General features: G+C 41.0%; 1 protein-coding gene and 1 long non-coding RNA gene across 3 annotated transcripts in view; one reads left to right on the plus strand and one right to left on the minus strand.

Annotated features, from left to right (window-relative positions):
* Positions 1-23,512, minus strand: part of LOC309621216 — a 444,919-nt gene that overhangs the window by 225,758 nt on the left and 195,649 nt on the right. The gene's annotated exons all lie outside the window — the stretch shown is intronic.
* PRRG1 (proline rich and Gla domain 1) overlaps positions 1-23,512 on the plus strand; it is a 370,248-nt gene that overhangs the window by 198,977 nt on the left and 147,759 nt on the right. Inside the window, exon 1 of one of the 2 annotated variants that reach the window (XM_082378246.1) lies at positions 9,817-11,428. The exons of the other annotated variant lie outside the window; for it this stretch is intronic. The gene's annotated coding sequence lies outside the window, so the exon portion shown is untranslated. Of the gene's footprint in view, positions 1-9,816; positions 11,429-23,512 lie in introns of those variants that run through there. 2 annotated transcript variants of the gene reach the window in all.

Raw genomic sequence — 23,512 nt, forward strand, 5'->3', positions numbered from 1 at the left:
GCACGGCAATTCTAGGGAAATTTTAATGTCCAGAGTAGGTATCCCCTGTGAGGATCAGCTGTCGGGGTGGTTAACCATGTTTGTTCTTCATTTATATTTTACAGACCTATTTGTAGCTTTGGTTCATGTCTGATACTGAGCCTTGCCAGTTGTCAGAGAGCTGTAGCTTTCTGTTCACAGCGTGCTGAACTGGCAGGAGGGGGCCTCCAATGGGCGCTGATGGCTTGTGGGGGCCGAGGGAGGGGCCACACGTGCCAGGGCCTATGAGGGCTTATGAGGTTTGTTACTTTGTTATCCAAGTGAATAAGACACTAGTCTTACTGCCTTTGTCCTGGCGCCCACACAGCAGGCCGAGGGACCCTGTTGAAACCGGAATCAGATCATGTCACGCCACGGCTTCGCACGTTCCGTTGGGTTCTCATTTCACTCAGAGGAAAGACAGAGTCTTCACAATGGCCCCCAAAGCCCTCCTCGATCGGACCCATGCCCGCCTCTTACCTCTCCAGCCTCTTCTATTACTCTCCACCCCCCTCGCTCCATCCACTTGGACCACACTGGTCTTCTTGCTGGGCCTAGGACACACCAAGCCCATACCCTCCTCTGGTCCCTTGCATTGGCTGTCTCTTCTGCCTGGAATTCTCTTCCCCCAGATTTCCTCAAGGCACCCTCCCTCGTCTTCCACAAATCTCTGCTAGAAGTCACCTTCTCACGGAGGCTTACCCTGACTGCTACATTTTAATTAGCACCCTGCAGACACCGCACTCACACATATATACCTATATATATGCACTCACACACGTATGCCTATGTATAACTTTTCTCTGCTTTCATTGTCCCATAGCCCTCTGTCATCATTTAACATTCTAGATTATCTTTCTTGATTGTCGTATCGTCTGTCTTTCCTACTGTGTACAACGTAAGCTCCAAGAAGGCATTGAGTTTTACCTTGATATGCTGTTCACCGCTCGAGTCCAAGCCCCTGGAATAGCACTTGGAATATAGCCAGGTTGAGCATCCATTACTGGTTTGCCAGGACCGTCCCAGTTATGCCTGAGGTCCTGGTGTGATTATTAACGGCACTCCCTTCACTGTGCAAAGTGTTAGATGATTAGATTTATGGTCACTGTACACAGAGGAGAGGCTCAGTAACTGTATCTTAATTGAGAGGCTGCTCCCTCACGGGTAGAACCTTTTCTAGTTGTGGTTCAGGCAAATCGTCAGGACTGGGGAAAAAATCAGAGCGCTCACCAGGATAAAGCAGCTGAGGCTCAGAAATGGTGGTATAGAAGAGCAGCTGGCAGCTGGAAGGTCAGTCTTTGGGCTACAGTCCATCAGTCTCTGATATGCAGGAGCAGGGTACCAGTTTCCTACAAAGAGCACAGTGGAGTCACTGCTCCTGCAAGAAGCCTTGGGGACTAGAAAGTTGACCAGAGCAGAAATGTTGAATAGCATCCAAAACAGAAATCTAGCTTTAGAAACTGGGGTAGCAGCCAGGTAATCACACGTTCAGTTAAAAACTCAGCTAATGAAAAGGATCCTTGGGACTTCCCTGGCGGTCCAGCGGTTAAGACTTCGTCTTCCCACGCAGGGGGTGCGGCTTCGATCCCTGGTCGGGGAGCTAAGATCCCACATGCCTCGTGGTCAAAAAACATAAAACAGAAGCAATATTGTAACAAATTCAATAAAGACTTTATTTTTTTAGTATTTATTTACTTATTTAATTTTATTTATTTTTGGCCGCGTTGGGTCTTCGTTGCTGCACGTGGGCTCTTCTCTAGTTGCGACGAGCGGGGGCTACTCTTCGTTGCGGTGCGCGGGCTTCTCACTGCGGTGGCTTCTCTTGTTGCGGAGCAGGGGCTCTTGGCAAGTGGGCTTCAGTAGCTGTGGCACGTGGGCTCAGTAGTTGTGGCTTGTGGGCTCAGTAGTTGTGGCTCGTGGGCTCTAGAGCACAGGCTCAGTAGTTGTGGCGCACGGGCTTGGTTGCTCCATGGCATGTGTGATCTTCCCGGACCAGAGCTCGAACCTGTGTCTCCTGCAGTGGCGGGCGGATTCTTAACCACTGCGCCACCAGGGAAGCCCTCAGTAAAGACTTTTAAAATGGTCCACATCAAAAAAAAAAAAAAAAAAAAGGATCCTTAATGCTTTACTCTCTTGAATGAACCCTTTGAAGCCTTTACGTATATTCAGAATCATCCTTTTCTTAATGGAGACTGTGGCTCCCCTTCTCTTTGCCTTGTTAATCTGTGACTTTCCCTTGTTTCAGAATATATTCTTGAATATCTTTTTAAATATATCTTTCACTTTGATTTCTCTTATTCCCTGTATTAGTTTTCTATTGCTGACCTAGCAGCTGGCCACAAGCTTAGCAGCTCAAAACAACACAAATTCATCATCTCACAGTTCTGCAGGTCAAAAGTATGGGTTGGATCAGCGGGTTTTTCTACTCTGGGTCCCACAAAGCTGAAATCAAAGTATTGGCTGGCCTGGGCACTTAGGTGGAGGCTCTGAGAGCTATTCCCCTGCCAGGCACATTCAGGTTTTTAGAGGGATTCAGTTCCATGCTGCTTTAGGACTGACGCCCCCATTTCCTTGCCGGCTGTTGTCTGGGAGTCGTTTACAGCTCCTGGAAGCTGCCCGCATTCCTTGGTTTGTGGTCCCTTTTTACCTTCAAAGCCAGCAAGAGTGGGTCGACTTCCTCTCCCAATTGGAATCTCCCTGACCTGTCCCTCCCTGGCGTCTCTCCTCCATTCTCCTCTGCTGCTGCACCTGTCTGACTGACTTTTCAGCCTTCCTCTTTTGTTTCTCTGGATTCATTTGTTTATAATGGGCCCACGTAGATAGCCCAGCATATTCTCCGTATTGTAATCGCTGTTAATCAGTTATTGACGAAGTGGTAATTGTAATAAACTGTAATAACTGTAATAAGCAGGTTAACTACATCTGCAAAGCCCCTTCACGGCAGCACCTAGATTAGTATTGGGTTGAATAACCAGGCAAGGGGACTCTTGGGGGAGTCACCTGTAAGAATTCTGCCTGTCACACTCCTCCTGCTTTTGAAAGTGTATATTTGAATCTCTCTTCAAAATGTTTACTGTCAGGCACTTGAGGTGTTTGTACTTGTGAGTATGAGGGCCTCCCTGCCCTGCAGCTCCCCAAATGATGCCTGCGAAGGTGGTAGAATGGGTGGGCAGAACCTTGGGCTGGACTTAAAAAGTAAACTCATTTGGTGAGAACTGATTTGTGAGGGGCCTCCGGCTCCTGGCTGGTACACAGTAGCTTCATTCCTTCCTACCAGCAGAGTGTTTAGTAAATAGCAAAATTCGATGTCAACAGTATGTCTCCAAGTCTCTGATTTGCAAGACGGGGGAAATGGGTAGGAGGACGTGCACAGGGCTTAGAAAACTCCCGCACGGGAGCATAATTATCGAAACGGTGCACCCGGGAAGTGGAGGTGGGAGGATCCCACGTAACTGAGGCCCGCCAGATAGATGTGAATTGTGACAAGGGACATGTGGGTGATGATTCTGAAACTGCCGCAGTAACTCCTCTCTGGAGCTAGGATAGGTCAAAGGCGGTCGTTCTCCAAGTGTGAGCCCTAGACCCATCAGCGTCACCTGGGAACTTGTTAGAAGCGTCAGTTCTTGGGCCCCATTCCCGACCTATTGAATCAGAAACGCTAGGGATAGGGCCCAGGTGTGTCCGTGTTTTAACATGCCCTCCAGGTGATTCTGATGCAGGCTGGAAGGAGTCCAAAAGGGATTTCAAAGGGATTCCAAGTGGTTCCCCTTTCTGAAGATTAGGCTGCTCTCAAGATAATGGAGAGAAAGGAAACGGGCTTGCTCCCTGGTTGGGGTCCCCTTCTGTTTAGCCATCACACTGCACAAGAAACGGAAAGAGACGCATTATCTGCAGGAGGTAAGGGCGTAAGGTTAAAATATCACGGACGTTCTCAATTACCTTTCACGCATAACACCGTGATTTTCTAAGAAGACGTGAGCACAGAATTGTTTCCTCTGGAAATTTATACGCAAGACGCAGTTCCTTAACACATCATACTTGAACATTTCCTCTAGAATGGGAGTTTTTGTTGCCCGGAACCTCTGGGAACATTTTCCAACTTCAGTAATCTAGGGCTATACTTAGTGCCCAGGGGCAAGAATATTTAAAATTTGAAAAGCATTCCCCAAGAGATTCTGATCAAGTTCAGCGTTTCTCTGGTCCTGGTGAAAGCCACGGAGGAAAGAGCGTTCACTTCACGGTCCCAGCCTGAGCTGAATGTATTCCTAAGTCGTTCAGCTGAAGCCCTTCAGGTCTGTCAGCGTTTCACTCATGACCCAGGGTGTGGAGGGCCGAGTTACCAATTTGGCTGCTAAATGGCTGGTGCTGAATAAGAGTAAGGGTCTAAACAGCCACAGTGAGCCCTGTCTCTCTACAGTGAGCTTCTCCTTTGATTGAACTTGGATGTGGGGCTGGCAAGTGGCCCAGACCATCAGAGAGTGAAAGAATTTATTGTGAGTAAATGCTTGAGGCGGAGGGAGTGGAAAAGGTCAAGGACACGGTTGAACTCAGACATTGGCTGGGCTTCATAAAGAGAGGCGTGGGCCCTGTTAAAGGAATTGAGGCTTTGTCCTCTTTTTCTTTCTTTGCTAAATGCTGATTGACTCCCTTTTCACCGAGGCGGTATGCTTTGGCTTTTGTTTTCCTTTGTTTTGTTCTTTGGTTGGCCTGGAAGCCCCATGACCAAAAGAAATGGCTTTTCTTGATGTTTTGTCTTCAAGTTTTGACATACCCAAGTAGCAACTCCTGAAACTTGTTCCTTGAGAGCTGCCTGCCCGCCCAGCTCTGCCGTTTCCAGACTCTGTAAGCTTGGGCAGGTCGCTTAGCACCTCAGCGTCTCATCTGCAACATACAGATATAATAGTCCTTAGCTCACTGGGTGGCTCTAAGGGCTGACTGAGTTCGTAAATGGCAAGTGCTTACAACCGCGCCCCACCTAGAAGAGGCGCACAGCAGATATGAAAATTCTTATTGCTGTTGTGGTGGCTGTTTGCCCTGCCCTGGATCTCTTACTTCTCACACTTCCCGTCCTTCACCCAGTATGTACCACATGCCTGGTGGCCATAACTAGGGGAGAAGACAGACGCCATGGATCGGAGGTGAAGTAGTTCCCCAGAGGCCACATCCCATCTGCATTCATAGTGTACCTCCTTGTCTTCTCTGACTGACCGTGAGTTCCTTAATGAAATGGTAGGAGAGTGAAAGAATAGCAAAGAATTACCTTAATGACCTGAAAATGTGGCCTTTTAGCATCTAGAAATGTAAACAGTAGAAACCAGCACAAACAAATTTTAAATCATTCCAACATAACGTACAGACCGTGTCAGTCAGTTAGGCAACGTCTTGTGCAGGGAAGCCCAGCATTGTAAGAATGTATGACAACAAGGCCTTATTCCTTGCTCACATAACCAGTCTGTCCTGGGGAAGCTGGGTCCTTCCTCCATAGCGCTCTTCTCTGGCCGACTTGGGCTGTGAGGGCAGCCAGCATCTGGAGGGTTGCTGTATTGTCACTATGGCACATGAAGAAGGTCACGAGGGACTTCCCTGGGGGTCCAGTGGTTAAGACTCCGGGCTCCCAATGCAGGGGGCCTGGGTTTGATCCCACATGCTGGGAACTAGATCCCACATACTGCAACTAAGAGCCCACACACACGCTGCAAATAAAGATCCCTCCTGCCGCAACGAAGATCCCATGTGCCGCGCTAAGACCTGGCACAGCCAAATAAATAAATAGATAAAATAAATATTAAAAGAAAAAAAAAGAAAAGTAAAGCTTAAAAATAGGATAAACAAAATAAAGAAAAAGGTCAGGAGGCAAATCATGTACTCGCTCTTAAAGCTGCAGCCCAGAAATCAGCCACTTCTCCTCACATTCCTTTGGCTAAAGCAAGTCAGCTGTCTATGTTTAACTTCCACAGGGTACATTTAATCTTTGAAGTAATATCCTAAAAACTATAAACATTGTAAACTATTGCTTCAAAAGAAATAATGAAAAATATTTCATATTTAACAGTACAAGTACACAAATCAACCCGAAGTGAATCATCTCAACCCCAAGTGCAAGTTATATCAAGTCAGTTTTTGCAGTCTTAACTCCCTTTTTTTTTGGCCGCACCGTGTGGCATGCGGGACCTCAGTTCTTCGACCAGGGATCAAACATGTGCCCCTGCATTGGGAGCATGCAGTCTTAACCACTGGACCACCGGGGAAGTCCTTCATGTAATATTTACATGATTAGTATACTTTTTCAAAACCGTCACCATAAGCAGAATGATACAATTTTCAGACACTTCAGTTGTCTAAGAAAGAACTGCATAGAAAGATCAGTCTTGGGCTCCCCTGGTGGCGCAGTGGTTGAGAATCTGCCTGCCAATGCAGGGGACACGGATTCGAGCCCTGGTCTGGGAAGATCCCACATGCCGCGGAGCAACTGGGCCCGTGAGCCACAACTACTTAGCCTGCGCGTCTGGAGCCTGTGCTCCGCAACGGGAGAGGCCGCGATAGTGAGAGGCCCACGCACCGCGATGAAGAGTGGCCCCCGCTCGCCGCAACTAGAGAAAGCCCTTGCGCGGAAACGAAGACCCAACACAGCCAAAAAAAAAAAAAAAATCAGTCTCATTTTGATTTTAGGACAATAGATAAGTGGAATTTTTCTCCCTGAGTTATTTGTATTATCCTACATTTGTAGATATATAATTCCTAAAGTGTATTTTTCTGTAATGTCTTTTGTTCCTGGTGTTCAGTGTATGCATATATGTATTCCAATTGCTTTAATTCAAAGTAACTACTTAAAATTTAACTAAGGAAATATATTTTTGAGAAAGTCTATCAAGTTTACTAGGTGGTAAGCATGGACTACAGTCGTTTTTCTTTTAAGTTAACCTTGGTAATTCCAGCTGTATAATTCAGTGTTTGCATTTAAAGCCAACTCTGAATTATCCACAGCCATGAAATGAGAATAATAATAAACAATATCTTAAGTTACTAAGTTTTGTATACTTATTTAATCCTTTCAATGCTCAGAAGGAGGTGCTATTATCCCCCCCCACCCCGCATTTTACAATTTTAGAGATTGAGGAGAGGCTAAGAGACTTAACCAGGGTCACACAGTAAGTGGCAGAGAGAGCATGCAAATCCTAGTCTCCCTGGGCACCAGAGTCGGTGCTCCTAATACCACTCTATGCTCAGGTGCTGACCAAGCCCCCCCAAAGTGAAATAAGACCATTTTGATTATCGAACTGAACCTATCCACATGGAATCCCTGAATATATAAAACAAAAACAGGATTACTTAGGGCCAGATAAAAATACATCCCAATGAGTTAAGAGTAGGTATAATTTACCCAAAAGCATAATGATCACCTACCCGCACTAGTAGAATGAGTCCAATACGACGATATCTATGTTTAAAGTATATAAGTAGGGAGTAGCAGGCTTCTGTAGGCTAAACGGATGAAGAAAACAGTTGTGCTTGTAGATAAGCAGCTGAATTCTTAATATTAAAGGAAAAACAACTATTTAAAAAATTGGGTTAAACTGGTAGGTATGTCAAAGGCTTCTTTAGTAAAAGTAGAGATGAACAGCAAGGAATGTGCAATAGCTTCAACTCACCTATTAACACATGAACCTCCAGGCCTGCCGAGAGACTTAGAGTGGCCAAACGTGTCATAATAGGCTTTTAGTTTTCAACAGGATCAGAGAGAAACCCCATTTTAACTCTGATTAATTCCAACATCCTGTTAATTGAATACCTTGACAAGCTGGTTGATGAGACCGTGGACGGGAGAATGTAAGATCACTTGTTTCTTATTGTGGCTTTTCAGTTTACATTTCCTTCATAAAGAAAGGCTGATAAATTACATTGGAAAATCTCTATTTGTAACCAGAAAATAAATTGCTATTACAGTAACTTTGCTGCGGTAGGTAGGCTACAGTATAAAGGGCATTTATTTTTAGGTAGGTTGCTGGTGTTCAAAAATGTTCTATTTGCAAGGCTAGCTTGGTTAGCCACTATGCAGAAAAGAGTTAAGATAACATGCCTGAGACTGCTTTCCTAAGAATGGTCTGTTAGTAAGGTTGGACCTTGCCTGGCATCTGGGAACGTGGATTTTGGGAGGGTTCCCACCAGTCGCAGAACTGATAAGGGTGACTCACTGTGTCTAAGTGGTTTGTGCAGTGTAGTTCCTGCTGAACTCTGCTTTCCTTCTGGGGGGAATTTTGATATATGATTGACAGAGGGTACCTACGTGACCAGCCCCCAATGAAAAGCCCAAATGCTAAGTCTCTAATGGGCGTCCCAGGGCAGTAACATCACACACGTGTTGCTGCATTTTTGTTGCTGGGGGAAGAGTGCGCTCTGAGTGACCCGTCGTGGGAGGAATGAAACCAAGTAGGACCCTGTGGGCGCTCCCTGGTAGAAAAGCCTCTCTGTGTCCCCCATTTCTTGTCTGTAGAAAAAGGCTTTAGCCTCCTAGACCCTTCTTGAGTTCCAAAGAGCAGACTCAAACATTTGCTAATTAGTGAAGTGAGGGAATGCAGAAACAAAGGAAAAGTAGTCAAGCAAGAAAAGTAATGACAGCTTAAGCAATATAGTTCAGCAGTAAAACAGAGTCTTAGTTCCTCCTCAAGAGATCCACATAATAATAATCTGACGTATACGTTTGAGTTGTTCTGCGAAAACTAAGACTCCCCACCCAGGCGGAGGATGGTGACTACACGCTGACCACAAGCAAGTAGACCTCAGACTGACTGGAACCAGAAGTTTGATGATTGATTAAGGTTACCGAAACATCACCCTGTTACCTCACCGCCAACCAATCAGAAGAAAGTCTTGCATCCTGCAGCCCTCACCCCAAATGTTGCCTTCAAAAACCCTCCCCTGAAAGCCACCAAGGAGTTCTGGTCTTTTGAGCATGAGCTGCCCATTCTCCTTGCTTGGTGTCCTGCAAATAAATGCTGTACTTTCCTTTACCACAGCTGGTGTCAGTAGACTGGCTTTGCTGCTCAGTGGGCACGCAGACCCAAATTTGGTTTAGTAACAGGAAGAGAGTAAAAGGAAGCCTGCATGTGGATTCCTCTAGATTCTGCTTGTGTCTTTTCCCCTCGTGATCTGGCTGTATATCCATACTGTATCACCGTAATAAATCTTAGCCATGTGTGCCACTATATGCTGAGTCCCGTGAGCCCTTCTAGTGAAACTCTGAATGTGGGGATGGTCTTGGAAACCTTTCAGCACAGCTACTTTCTACAGGCATTTTACATCCACAGGCTTTAGTTTGAAAAGCAGTACTAAGTACATGTGTTTCATCAGAAGGTTGTAGAAAGATGATGTCTTGCCCCTGTTCTGACCAGATAAATAAAACTCCAAATGTATTTGCAATCTTTGATTTCAATACATCAGCCCGCAACAAACATTTTACACAGTAAGAAGCTCTGGAAGAGAATCAGGAAGGCAGTGAATGCACACAGCAGAAACAATAGTTCACTTTTAAAGAAAAGTAAGCAGAAATGTCATTGTTCCTTTAGCCTTGGGGCACAATTATTCTTTGTTCTGAGATTTGTGACAAAAAGAAAAAAAAAATCCAAGAAGCCATATGACGATCTCCTGTGGACTTTTAAAAATATCAGCCAAGGGAGAAAGTGGGCAGAGATAGAGGGATCATGTTATTAACAAATGTTGTCTTTTTTGCTTGTTTGTTATTTTTTAATGGTTTTTTCTTCTTTTAAAAGTTTTTTGCGCTTTGTGCTTTGTGAATGCTGTCTTTTAAAATTACAATAACATTACCTTCACTACAATAACAGTATGTGTTTTATCTACTCTTCTTTTTAGGTACTGGGGGGCTGTTAAATATTTGTGAACAAAGGAAGAAAAAACATTCACACAGTATGTTTTGAAATGGAATTGAAAACAAAAGAAAAGAACAAAGCAGAGCGTTCACTGAGATCATCACATGAAAAGAAAAGATGCCTGACAGGATTAAAATGCCAATGCCTGGCATCAGGTACGATTGAAATGTCAATTTCATAATAAATATGTCATGAAGAGATCCTGTAACACAGTATGAAATGTTAGAAAACGACAACGCAGTGCCATGTACATCTTCTAAGCATCACTGTAGTTTTTTTCCTCATCCTTTAAAGCAGTGTGATTTTTCAGAATGCATGAAATACAATGTTAAGACAGCGTTTAACACGTTTCATATAGTTTCACAGGGTATTTCCAGAATATGAGTAATAATTTAAGAAAGATATTTCATCTATTGAGAGTATGGTTTGAAACGCTCTTCCTTTCCGCTACGATTCCTGTAACATTTATGCATCTTCAGCATCGGCCTCCCTTGTTTTCCCGCTTGCCACCCACTGACTACTTTGTAATTAACTTTACTTTTTTCTCCACAAACTGAAGATTTCTTAATGGAAGAAATGGTAAAAGACTGGCCTTAAGGGGCAATGGGTTTTGCCAGAAAGTTGCAAGAGGATAAGGTTAAACAGAAGAAAGATAGTGAGAGTAATGAACAGTTTGAGGACTAGAGATGGCATGGAGTTACTCTCATTGCAACGTGAAGCCTATTGAAATGATCTGTCGTTAAAATAGAAGTGATGTGACAAGTAACTATGTCTATCAAAGAACTTTAATATTGTCTCAAAAAGGATTATTTTCCAATACTCTCGGTCCAGTTAGAGTATATAAATCATTTGTAACAAAGGTATTTTTATTTCTGTTACATTCCTCATGATAAAGGTGAGTAGATTTGGCTTCACAAAATTATTTCTAAGACTATAAACTCCTTTAAGGAAGGGAAGTGAATCCATTATTCCTTACTTATATTTTTCTCCCCACACCCTCAGGCTCTTCTCAATGCTTACTTCATAAAAGGAATTTGGAGAAAAGTGGAGGGGGTGATGGGGGCACTTTGCTCCTTTTGTTGATAGGCCGACTTGAAGAAAAATGCACCATATAAGGGTTGTGAGTTTGGTGTTTGTTTTTAACTTTTTATTTTATACTGGGGTATAGTTGATTAACAATGTTGTGTTAGTTTCAGGTGTACAACAGAGTGATTCAGTTATAGATATTACATGTATCTGTTCTTTTTCAAATTTTTCTTCCCAATTAGGTTGTTACAAAATATTGAGCAGAGTTCCCTGTGCTACAGAGCAGGTCCTTGTTGGTTATCCATTTTAAATATAGCAGTGTGTACATGTCAAGACCTTACTGGGGACGGTTGCCCAGGAGACAGCCTCTCAGTAGTTCTGAGGGAACTGCTCTGAAGAGGAAGAGGAAGAAGCCTAGTTTATATATGATTTTTGGCTAGGGAATCTGTGCAGTCAAGCATGCATCTTGGTAAGAGATGACTGCTATTCACAAAGAACAGGTATCTCAGGTTAATGATTTTAGTGCTTTTCTATGTATGGGTCTAACTATCTAAGGGGCTTGGTTTTTTCCAAAGCACAGACTGCCTCATCCTGTTTTTCATCCTGAATTCTTCTCAGGGTACACTGTCAGGCAGTAACGACTTGGAGCTGGGTGCTGAGCAATGCTCTTTGTTCTTCTTTGTTTACAGCTGTGTTATAAAAAATTAATTTTACTTTGTAATTCGTAATGGAGAGGTGGACTGCAACTCTATCTGATTTCAGTTCTAGAATTTCCACTGGGTTCTATTTATAGTTCGTACTTCTTTGCTGAGAGTCCCTGTCTGTATATTCATTGTGAGGGTATTTTTATTTACTTCCCTGAGCATAATGAAAATAGCTCCTTTAATATCCTTGCCTAATAATTTGGACAACTGAGTCATCGCAGGATTGATCTCTGTTGATTATCTGTTCTCCTAAAAATTGGGCCACGTTCTCCTGTTTTGTTGTGTAATTTTGGATTTTACCCTGGATATTGTGAATGTTATATCATGGAGTCTCTGGATTCTGCTATAGTCTCCTGAAGAGTTGATTTTGATATTTTGCTTGCTTGTTTGTTTTTAAGTCGGGTACGTCATTTGGTTGGTTTCAGACTTCATGGTCTGAATCTCCTGAAGTGGCAACATCTCAGTTTTCAGCTCTCTTAGATTTAGCTGTGTTAATTTGAGCCTACCCTAGCACCTGTGCAGTTCAGGGGTCAGCCGCAGAACTGAGCAAAATTTGTAGAGAGAAATCGATGCACCGCCCCCCCTTGTCTCCTTTATTTTTTATTTTATTTTTTTAAACATCTTTATTGGAGTATAATTGCTTTACAATGGTATGCCAGTTTCTGCTTTATAACAAAGTGAATCAGTTATACATATACATATGTTCCCATATCTCTTCCCTCTTGCATCTCCCTCCGTCCCACCCTCCCTATCCCACCCCTCTAGGTGGTCACAAAGCACGGAGCTGATCTCCCTGTGCCATGCGGTTGCTTCCCACTAGCTATCTATTTTACGTTTGGTAGTGTATATATGTACATGCCACTCTCTCACTTTGTCACAGCTTACCCTTCCCCCTCCCCATATCCTCAAGTCCATTCTCTAGCAGGTCTGTGTCTTTATTCCCGTCTTGCCACTAGGTTCTTCATGACCTTTTTTTTTTTTTCCCCTTAGATTCCATATATATGTGTTAGCATACTGTATTTGTTTTTCTCTTTCTGACTTACTTCACTCTGTATGACGGACTCTAACTCCATCCACCTCACTACAAATAACTCAATTTCGTTTCTTTTTCTCCTTTACATTGTCACTCCCTTGCTTTCCAGTGGCTGTGGTTGCCCTGGATTCTATCCTCTATTTCTTCAGGCCAGAAATTCTGCAGATTTTCTGAGTTTTAGCCACTCCAGGTAGAGATATCTTTGTTTTTTCCTCAGTCTAATGGATGGAAAACTGGTACTGTGCTCTGTTCCTTCTTCCGAGTTTCGAATGCCCTCCAAGATCTACTGTTTTTGTTTATTCTCCTATGCCTCCCAGTCACTGTTTGTCTTATATTATTTTTGGTATTTTTTTTCCAGCATCTTAAATTGTTTCCTGTGGCAGGGTTGGATCTAGTAGGGCTACTCAGCTGTACTAATAGCAAAACTGATAGCTCTATGTGATTTCAAATATGACAACTATAAAATGAACTTTGTGACTGTAAAAGTTTCTATGGTGTTTTTGCTAGTGGGATATTATAATAAAAATAGTCGGCCTAGCTTTTAAAAGTGGGCCTACCAAATATAACTTTTCTATAAGCTATTTAAATATTTTAAAAAGAGAATTTTCAAAAGAAAGCAAAATAAAACTAAGAAGTAAATAGAACAATAATTACTTGGAAATTCATATTATAAATTAAGGATATTTGAAGGAAGAATAAGTGGCATAACAGAAGACATAAGGTGAGAAGTAAACACAAAGGCTGTGACCTTGATTCTAAGTCATTATAGATAAAGACATTGGACTACAGTATAGGTTTTCTCCCTCAAAGTCTGGTGTGGGTTGGCAGGGGCTCTCGTCCATTTAGTGACTCAGGGATCCGGGTTCCCACCATCTTGTGATGTTGCCATGTAAACACGTGGCTTGCATGACCTCTGCTATAAGGAGAGAAAGAGCCAGAGAGTCGCTTGCACACAGGCTTTTTATAGCCGGACTTGGAAATGGCGTGCCATTTTTGTCTCCATTCCATTGGCAAGAACTCAGTGAAATGCTCCCCATCCATCTGCAAGGGAGGTTGGGAATGTTGTCTTTCTGTGTGTGTCCAAGAAGAGGAAATGGTACGGTGAACACATGGCACCGTATGTGCGACGCTCTCCTTTTAATCGAGGCTACAAGAGGGAAAAAAGAGATACGGTTTTTAGTCCACATTTCTCTTCTTAATGGGCAAGAAAGTTGCTACTTCTTGCATATTACAAGAATACTGATAGGATCAAGATTACCTCAGAAAAGTATTTATGCAGTTGATCCAAAAGGAGCAAAGGGGCCCACTTACAGTAAAGAGTGATATCTTTAGTTATAGACAGACTGGTATTTGCGTGCGGGGGCGGTGTTTTAGAAGATGTTCTTTCTGCTCCCTCTTCTCAGTAGTTTTAGCAACCTGCTCTATATTATAAGGGCAATACGGAGTCTGTAGTTCTTGTACGATAAGAGATATAGGATATGTAGCTTTTATATACAAGAAGGTAGTCTACAGCCTATATGGAGGGTAGGAGCACTGAGAGCTTGCCACTGAGGGTTGGTGCAGCTGGGGCTACCCTCATGCTGATTGTCCTTCAACCCCAGGGAGGCCGGTGGGCTGGGCTTTGACCTTTCTCTCGTGGGGCTCTCTGCCCTGACATGTGGGAGTGGCCTACATGTAATCCATTCAGGAATCCCAAAGCTTGAAAAGTTCTCCATTGATTACTGATTGTCCCTTCAAAAGTATTCCCTATGTCAGATTTGGGACTTACTGTGCATGGTTTGTTTCATTGTTACAGTTGGGTTTTAATTTTTTTTTTTTTAACTTAGACTATCTTAGCTGATCTTTCATAGTTTCTCTGGTGGGGTTCTTTGTATTATTGTAACGAAGTTTAACCTCTTTCCTCAGTTTTACTGAGTAAATGTTTGACACAGGTTTTTTTAGCTCCTTTCATACCTATATACAGAGAGGGAGAGAAGTGGAGCGAGGAGCCAAAAGATATAGGAATAGATGGCAATTTCTGTATACGATACAGGATTTTTGTGCAGAAATGATCAAAAACTATTTTCTGAAAGAGCCAATATCTCTGTCACAATCATTTCATGAAGAAATTATTATTTTAATACAGTACATAATATTTTCTGGAATTTATAATATATATTATAATAATATATTTCTAGAATTATAATACATTAATATATTATTGTATACTAGTATATTATATATCATATTTTCTAGAATTTATACAACATAAAGTGTACGGAAAATGCCCCAAAAGATCAAAAAGAAAAACGCTGCTCAGCCCCATCATTCAGTCACTGTTTACAATTTAGAAAATGCATGCACTGAAAACTTGATGATATTTGTAAGGAGATAGAGGGCAAACCCGTTACAAAATCATGAACAGCTGGTTAGCTGAGGAGGCAGTCTGTAGACATGGAGAGAATGGAAGATTTGAGACAGTGATATTAGAAGAGCATGAAGCAACTAAATGAATGAAGAGGCGTCAGAGAGGAAAAATTTTTCCTCTACCCTTCTGAGTTCTTCTGGCTGGTCTAAGAATTAATCTGACATGAGACAGATTAGCAGCAGAAAGTCAAACAAAAATTGAGTAACATGTAGACATGGGAGAGACCCAGGAAAATTGAGTAACTTGCCGACATGTCTGAAGCCCTCACCTTAACTACCATCTTCAGCTAAAGACAAAAGAGGATGTTGGGGGCAGTGGTTTGGAACTTCAACGGGGAGGAAGGCAATTCACACAGGGATGGAAAAGCAAATGTTTGCTAAACAAATGTTTGCTGGGCCTTGCAGAGATGATGCAGAAACAGAGTGGACCCTGATCTCTGGGCCCTGCTGAGTTTCCCCACTACATCTAGCCTGTGTTCTTTAGATACCTCTAGTGATAGCTCTATTCTGGGAACAGGACTTCTGTCTAAATTCTTCTAGGCAGTGAGGTGGAAGGTCAAAGATTCTTCCTGAGTCTTTTGGGCCTTGATGGTTTTCAGCTTGAAATAATCCGCATGTCGAAGAGACACATTTTGGTGTGGGGAATTTTGTTCCCCTATAGAGTAAAAGTGTTAAAAAGGTATAGTGTTAATATTTTTAAGGGAAAGAAAGCAAGTGATAAGCCATAAGCAGAAATCTCTTAGAGCAAGAAAAATCCCAAATGCTAGTTCCCTGATAGAAAAAAAAGCTAGAGATAGCTCATAAGCCCCCAATGTAGAAAAACTAATGTCACCCCAAAGACTGATAACATTAGCCCTAAAAGCCCTGTGGGACTTCAGAGGAGCCAAAATGCTCCAGAAATAAACAGGATGAGGTGAAACTAATTAATCTAATGTATGGCCCACGTTGGGAAAGAGCAATGTGGCAACTTCCTCACTGGATGCAAGAAAAATAAATTATTCTGCTTATATTTATTTTGGTTATATATTTTATATGTAAGTCTAGCATCTTTTTTCAAGTAAGTACTGCCCTTCCATTTAGGACTGATAACAGAGAAAATCAAGCTGGGGCTTCATTTCTTACTGAGTTCAAAACTGAACAAGAAATGACTATAAAAGCTCAAGAACTTACAGTATAGACTCATGAAATAAGTTACAGAGGCGTGTAACTGAGAAAAGGAAGGGGAGAAGAGTGAGAAGAAGATAAGAGCAAGGAGGGAAAGAGGGAAGGCAGAAGAGAGGGAGGATTGTTTTCTTAAGTTTTAAATAGATTTTGTTTTTAAAAGAAATGAGCCACATACGCTACAAGTTCTCGAGTTCAATCTGAGACTCTCCGTTACCAAAATTCTTAAATTGCTTTTAAAAGTTAAATTAGCTGTTTAATTCTTCACAGCTTAGGCGTTCTAGACATCCCTGTTGAGAACATTGACCTGATTAGTTTTTCAGTTTACTTTTGGAAATTAGTTCTTTAGTTTGTAATTAAGCCACGTGTCGTAGACTGAATAAAGAACCCCAAAGATATTCACATCGCAATCCCTGGAACCCGTGAACATATGACCTAACATAGTGAAAGGGTCTTCGCAGACGTGATTACTTTCAGGACCTTGAGGAGGGGACATGAGCCTGCGTTATTTAAGTGGGGCCTTAAATGTGATCGCAAGGGTTCTTACGGGGGAGAGGCGGCGGGAGGTGTGGCAACAGAAGAGGGAATGCAACAATGGAAGCAAAAGGTTGGAGTGATGTGAGGAAGGGGATGAAAGGGACCACTAGCCAAGTGATACAGGAGACTTCTGAAGACTGGAGAAGGCAAGGAGACAAATTCTCCCCTGAAGTCTCCAGAAAGAACACACCCTTGCCAACACCTTGATTTTAGACTTTTGCAGATTTTAGACATTTCTGACCCTCCAGAACTATAAGAAAATAAGTATATGTTGTTTTCAGTCAGTAAATTGTGGTACTTTGTTACAGCAACAATAGGAAACTAATATAGCAAGCTGGTTTGAATGGATCTGAAAGTAAAAAACAAAACAAAGAAAAACAAGGCTCTATATAATGTATATATATGTGTGTGTGCGTGTATACATGCATATATATGTTCATATTCATATATACATATATAAACTTACATATTAAAAAGCTATTGATATATATCCATATATAAAAGGCTATTCATATACACACACACACACACACACACACACACATGTATGGAATCAAGTATCTGACATGTTAGACTTTTAATAAAAATGGAAAATACAACACATTCCTCTGGAATCATGTGAAGGTGATGTGCATAATCACTGTACCACTTTTACTACACTTCATCTCAGCCAAACAACCGAGAAGCAATTACTATACTGCTTGTGACTGTAGTGAAGCACAGATGAGATTTAAATATGGCAGAAACTCTCTTCACTGACCTCCTCCCGAAGGAGTTGTGGATGAATTGATGACCATTTTAACTGTAAAACATACTAACCCACGTCCACAGCACAATGAATACTCTTGGGCAATAATACTCATGCCTACTTCTATCCCACCAGTTAAGTGGTCTGCTCTTCGTTGGGTTTGTTCCCAAACCTATTTATTTCAAGTACACATCCGTAACTTGATCCCAAATATTGTAATTCTGTATGTACAATTTAAATTCCAGAATTTGACTAAACATTTCATAAAACGGATGAAATATAAATTGGAATTCATGAAATTCCAATTGTTGTTTTCATGAAAGTACTTTGGAAAGATTTAGTGCAGATGAAGAGCTCATAAAATTGCTGTTAAAATATGCATGGGGGAGACAACTTAAAAGTTTTGGATAAAAATCATAAAAGTCTAGGATTCTGTACTTAGACTGCTTCACAAATGCCTTTAGTTTCTTAAAAGCTCTTCTCTAAGGACACCCAGAAGTGGAAATTAGAGACGATGTTGTGCTGGTTAAGAGTGTAAACTTGGAAGACAGACAACATGTGTTTTAATCTCATCTCTACCATTTACTGACTGCGTAATCTTAGGCAAGTTTCTTAACCTCAAATGTAAAATGAGGATGATAATAATTGCTACCTCAGAAAGATACTGGGAGGACTAAAAGTACATGACACGTTGTAAGTGCTCAAATGTTATTATTAATACTGTTACTGCTACTATGTATATGGTCTATTCAAGAATGACTACGGGGACCGTCTATTGATGGAGCCATACTCAAAGAAGACCCCTGGGCTTTAAGTCAAAAGACTGATAAATAAATGTACATATAGCTGTATGTTAAAACGAAGTTTTCAGTTCTCCACTTTAGCCAGCTTTGCCAATTACCAAACCAATTCCAATCCTAATTGCTTTTGATGAGGGAATTCTCCTACAAGTTGGTTTATTTGTCTGCAAATTATTAGCTTGAAAACACAAAAATAAGACCCAAATCCTATGAAAATACAAAGCTCCCATGACAGGTACGTATCACTTCACTCAACCCTTCCTTCCATAGTTTTTTAAAGATTCAGAGTTTAAAACAGTAAAGCCGTGTGCCTGTGGCCCGTGGCATCCTGTACCAGTCCGGCTCCACCCTTCTGTCCCTATGCAACATTCATCTTATAAAACAAGGGCCAAGGTCTTTTCAAGCTGAGGTTGCCTTCTGTAGCTGGTGCAGGATTCCCGTTGCACCTTGCTTTCGAACATTTCAATGTTGCATCTCTCTTGTTACCTTAACAAAAGTCATATTGAAGTAAATGGTGTCAGAACCATCCTGAGACCTAGCCTGTTGTATTGCCCTAGGTCACCCAGAGGGGTCTACCCACGAGAAATGAGGGAAATTAATCACTACCTCCCGACAAAATAAACAGAATTTCCTTTTTCTCATTCAGGATCATAGTAATAACTACTTCTGGTTAGACTATAAAGGGCTCAAGTGAAGAGGGCAATGGAATCCCAGGTTGCTTCTGATAGAATCATCTCAATGTTTTAGTAATTAGCAATTGGGCTTTTCTCAAATGTCTTATATGGAAAATTTGTAATTATTTGGGGGAAAAATGTTCCCTATTTTGGGGGTCAGATTGGGAAAAGATACCCCAAAGTCTACAGCTATTGATCCAAAGGGAAGACAAATAAGAAGGAAGCAAATATCATTCAGTAATATTTATTAAGGTAGGGCTCTGTTGGGCTTCTTCCCAAAGGTAAAAAGAGACTCGGCCCCTCTTCTCCCGGTGATAATAGATTTAAGAAAATCAACTCAGATTGTGATGAATTAAAAGACGTATTAGAGCTGAAGACAAAATGGCCAACAAACACTCAGACCAAACAGAGAGCAAATACAGAATCACTGGATTTTTCTGTCTGAAAGCTGGATATGTGTTTGACTATAGGGTTTCAGAATTCAATCAAACGTCTTAGATTAAGAATCGTAACTTTTCGCCTTAAAAGGGATACTCATGATTTAGAGGCAAGAGCACAAAATGAGGTTTCAGAAGACCTGAATTCTAGTCCCAACTCCATTCTGTATTTAGGTGAAGACACTTAACCTCTCAGAGCTGAGTGAATTAAGATCAGACACTTATTGGATTCTAGTCTAGTCCTTGACCCTTAGCAGCCATGACCTTGGGCACAGGGCTTAACCTTCCCTAGCCTTGGATGGGCTATTTGCAAAACAGGGATAATAATAGAACTACACTGTAGTAGGTAGAAGTGATGATTACATGGAATAAACATACGTAAAGAGCATAGCACTGTGGCCAGCATAAAAGTGCTCAACAAATATTAGCTGGGATTTACTTATTCACTTGTCTGGGAGGTGGTTAGAGAGACTGGCAGGAAGGAATGAGTGTCAGAATCGGGGGCGTTAGCTCATTGAAAGGGAGCTATTTTTTTTTCTTAATTATTTACAATTTTTCAGCCTCTAAAGAAATGCTGGTACCCTAAGGCATAGTCCTGGGTGACCACACCCTAGTCAAATCTCTCATAACAGATCTTGCTCTTTTGCATGAAGATCCAGGGTCTGTGAATGCCTTCTGTGCAGTACTCATTCTGTTTAACCAGAAACTAGACAATTAGCCTGGGGAATAAAAGAGTATGCAGAAGTACAATTTATATTTATAGTAATTATTTTAGCTCTTATTCCAGTATTGACAATGCCATATTAATAGTATCCTTTTCCAACAATTGAGAACTGTTTAGCCACCAAAAAGATGATCCAAATTTAATGCACTTAGGGCTTAGAGAGCGCCTGTTTGGGACCTCCAGGAAGCCAACTCTGAGACAATCAGGATTAAAAGAGGTTTGGGGGAAGGATGGAGAAGTAACATCTCTGAAAGGCAAATGGCGGGGGAAGGCTTGGGCAGAGAAAACCTTGATCCTGAGATGCTGATTTGACACTTCTGAAAGGAAAGCTGAGGAGCTTCAGACCAAAATGCAGATGTGATCGGGTTTCAGCCAACCCAGGAGGGAGCTCCAGAACGAAGATTGCTCCTGAGAGGAGCCCCACGTTGGGCAGGAAGGGCCAGGTACCAGTGACCCACCATGCTCATTCACATGGTGGGGATTGCCCATCAAGCATGCGTAGCCTCTGCCCCCACCTCCAAAGTTGAGGCGCATCCTGAAGGTGATATAGCTGGAGGCTGCCCGCTAAGCCAACTGTTTGTAGCTGAGCAACAGTTTTCTTTCTTGAGGGAAGATCTGAGAGGCATACCTGAATGGCTGCCAAAGAGAGTTCCCATAATATACACACCCTCAATATATTTTATTAGAATACAAATTTTCCCTATTTTTATACCTTACATCATTTCATGTTTTGTAACTTAAATCTTTATATTTTTTCTCAAAAAATTTTTACCAAATTCTTGAGTAGTTAAATTGAAATAGCAAATTACAAATTATAGTAAAGGACTTTAAAATATATATTTAAAAATTGATTTATTTTATTTTTAGAGGCAACTAAGTGCATATTCATTCCTGTGTTCCCAAGTATACCGATAAAGTTGGCATTTAAAATGCTGAGGTACCTAACCCTAAAATTCCATTTATATTTTGTATTGAATTAAAATTTATACTTTTGAAGTCATATTTTTGATATTACAAGCACATGTTAGATGCAAAAACAGCATTCTCTTTTAGTCTTCAGGTTCTTTGAGGATAGGCATTGTATCCATATTGCCAAGTATTTTCCAGGAGGTTCTGTAGCTCAATTATAATGAACAGAGAATCACCTCACTTCTCGAATGTGATGAAGGATTATTTAAAATAGACCTTTAACATTTGTGAGATATATTAAAACATTCATTGAGGATGAAATATGTTTTTTACGTAACCTTACCTTTTACTGAATTCAGGAGGATGATGGACTATGCTTTTGGATTACTCTGTGATACAATGAAAGTTGTAAACAAAATGAGCCATGGACATTAGAAATGAAAAGCCGTACTCTCTCCATCATGACAGTAAACCAGAGGATATTCTTTCATATATATTTTTACAGACATGTATGGACAGACAGATTGAATTCTGTAGATATACGTTGGAATTTCCAATGTACTTTAAGACCTTTTAAAAAATGTGAATATTGGCTCCCTGGATTATCTAAAGATTTAAATAAGTTAACCTGTACATATATGGCAGTCATAATTATTATGTAACTAACTTTTGTATTCTGCAGCCAAAAGAAATTCCTGTATTCTGATGAGACTCAGTAAATATGGATAGAAAAAAATGTTTATTTATTTAACATCTCCTAATTATATCACATTTTGCTGAGTATTTTTCCAATATTTTACTATAAAAATTTTCAATGATACAGAAAAGTGGGAAGGATTGTACAGTGAACACTCACCAAATAGATTCTACAAATAACATTTAACTTTACTTGCGTTTATCTGTCCATCTATCCAGTACTTCGTCCTTGCATCAGTCCAAATGATTTTCAACACATTTGAAAGTAGATCGTACACGTCAGTATATTCCCCCTAAAATACATTAGAATTCATTAGAGTTTAATATTTGGTTGTATTTTTTTCTTTTGAGGTAAAATTTCGATACAATGTAATGCAAATGTCTTGAGTGTGCCATTCAGTGAGGTTCCACAGATGCACAGATCTGTGCACCCAGAATACAGAATGTTAATATCATCCCATAAAGTTTTCTCATGCCCGCGTACCACTTCCCAGTCAATCTCCCAACACCCCACAGGGAAATACCATTGTCTTTTTTTTCCACCATAGATGAGTTTTGCCTGCTCTAGAAATTCATGTCAATGGTATCATACACATTCTTTCTTTTCTTTTCTTTTCTTTTGGTTTGGTTTTGTATTTTTTAAATTAATTTTTATTGGCGTATAGTTGATTTACAATGTTGTGTTGGTTTCTGCTGTACAGCAAAGTGAATCAGTTATACATATACATGTGTTCACTCTTTTTTTAGATTTTATTCCCCTATAGGTCATTGCAGAGTATTGAGTAGAGTTCCCTGTGCTATACAATAGGTTCTTATTAGTTTTCTATTTTATATATAGTAGTGTATATATGTCAATCCCGGTCTCCCAACTGATCCACCCCCCCTTCCCCCTTGGTAACCATAAGTTTGTTTTCTACATCTGTGACTATTTCTGTTTTGTAAATAGGTACGTTTGTACCGTGTTTTTAGATTCCACATGTAAGCAATATCATATGATATTTGTCTTTCTCTGTCTGACTTACTTCACTCAGTATGATAATCTCCAGGTCCATCCATGTTGCTGCAAATGGCATTATTTCATTCTTTTTAATGGCTGAGTAATATTCCATTGTATATATGTACCACATCTTCTTTATCCATTCATCTGTCGATGGACATTTAGGTTGCTTCCATGTCTTGGCTATTGTAAACAGTGCTGCAATGAAAATTGGTGTGCATGTATCCTTTCAAACCATGTTTTTCTCTGGATATATGCCCAGGAGTGGGATTACTGGATCATATGGTAGCTCTATTTTTAGTTTTGTTTTTTTTTAACACCTTTATTGGAGTATAATTGCTTTACAATGGTGTGTTAGTTTCTGCTTTATAACAAAGTGAATCAGCTATACATATACATATATCCCCATATCTCTTCCCTCTTGCGTCTCCCTCCCTCCCACCCTCCCTATCCCACCCCTCTAGGTGGTCACAAAGCATCAAGCTGATCTCCCTGTGCTATGGGGCTGCTTCCCACTAGCTATCGGTTTTACATTTGGTAGTGTATATATGTCCATGCCACTCTCTCACTTTGTCCCAGCTTAGCCTTCCCCCTCCCCATGTCCTCAAGTCCATTCTCTAGTAAGTCTGCATCTTTATTCCTGTCTTGCCCCTAGGTTCTTCATGACCTTTTTTTTTTGTTAGATTCCATATATATATGTTAGCATACAGTATTTTTCTCTTTCTGATTTACTTCACTCTGTATGACAGATTCTAGGT

The sequence above is a fragment of the Balaenoptera borealis genome, assembly GCF_965194805.1.
Source record: "Balaenoptera borealis genome assembly, chromosome: X".
Lineage (NCBI taxonomy): Eukaryota > Metazoa > Chordata > Mammalia > Artiodactyla > Balaenopteridae > Balaenoptera > Balaenoptera borealis.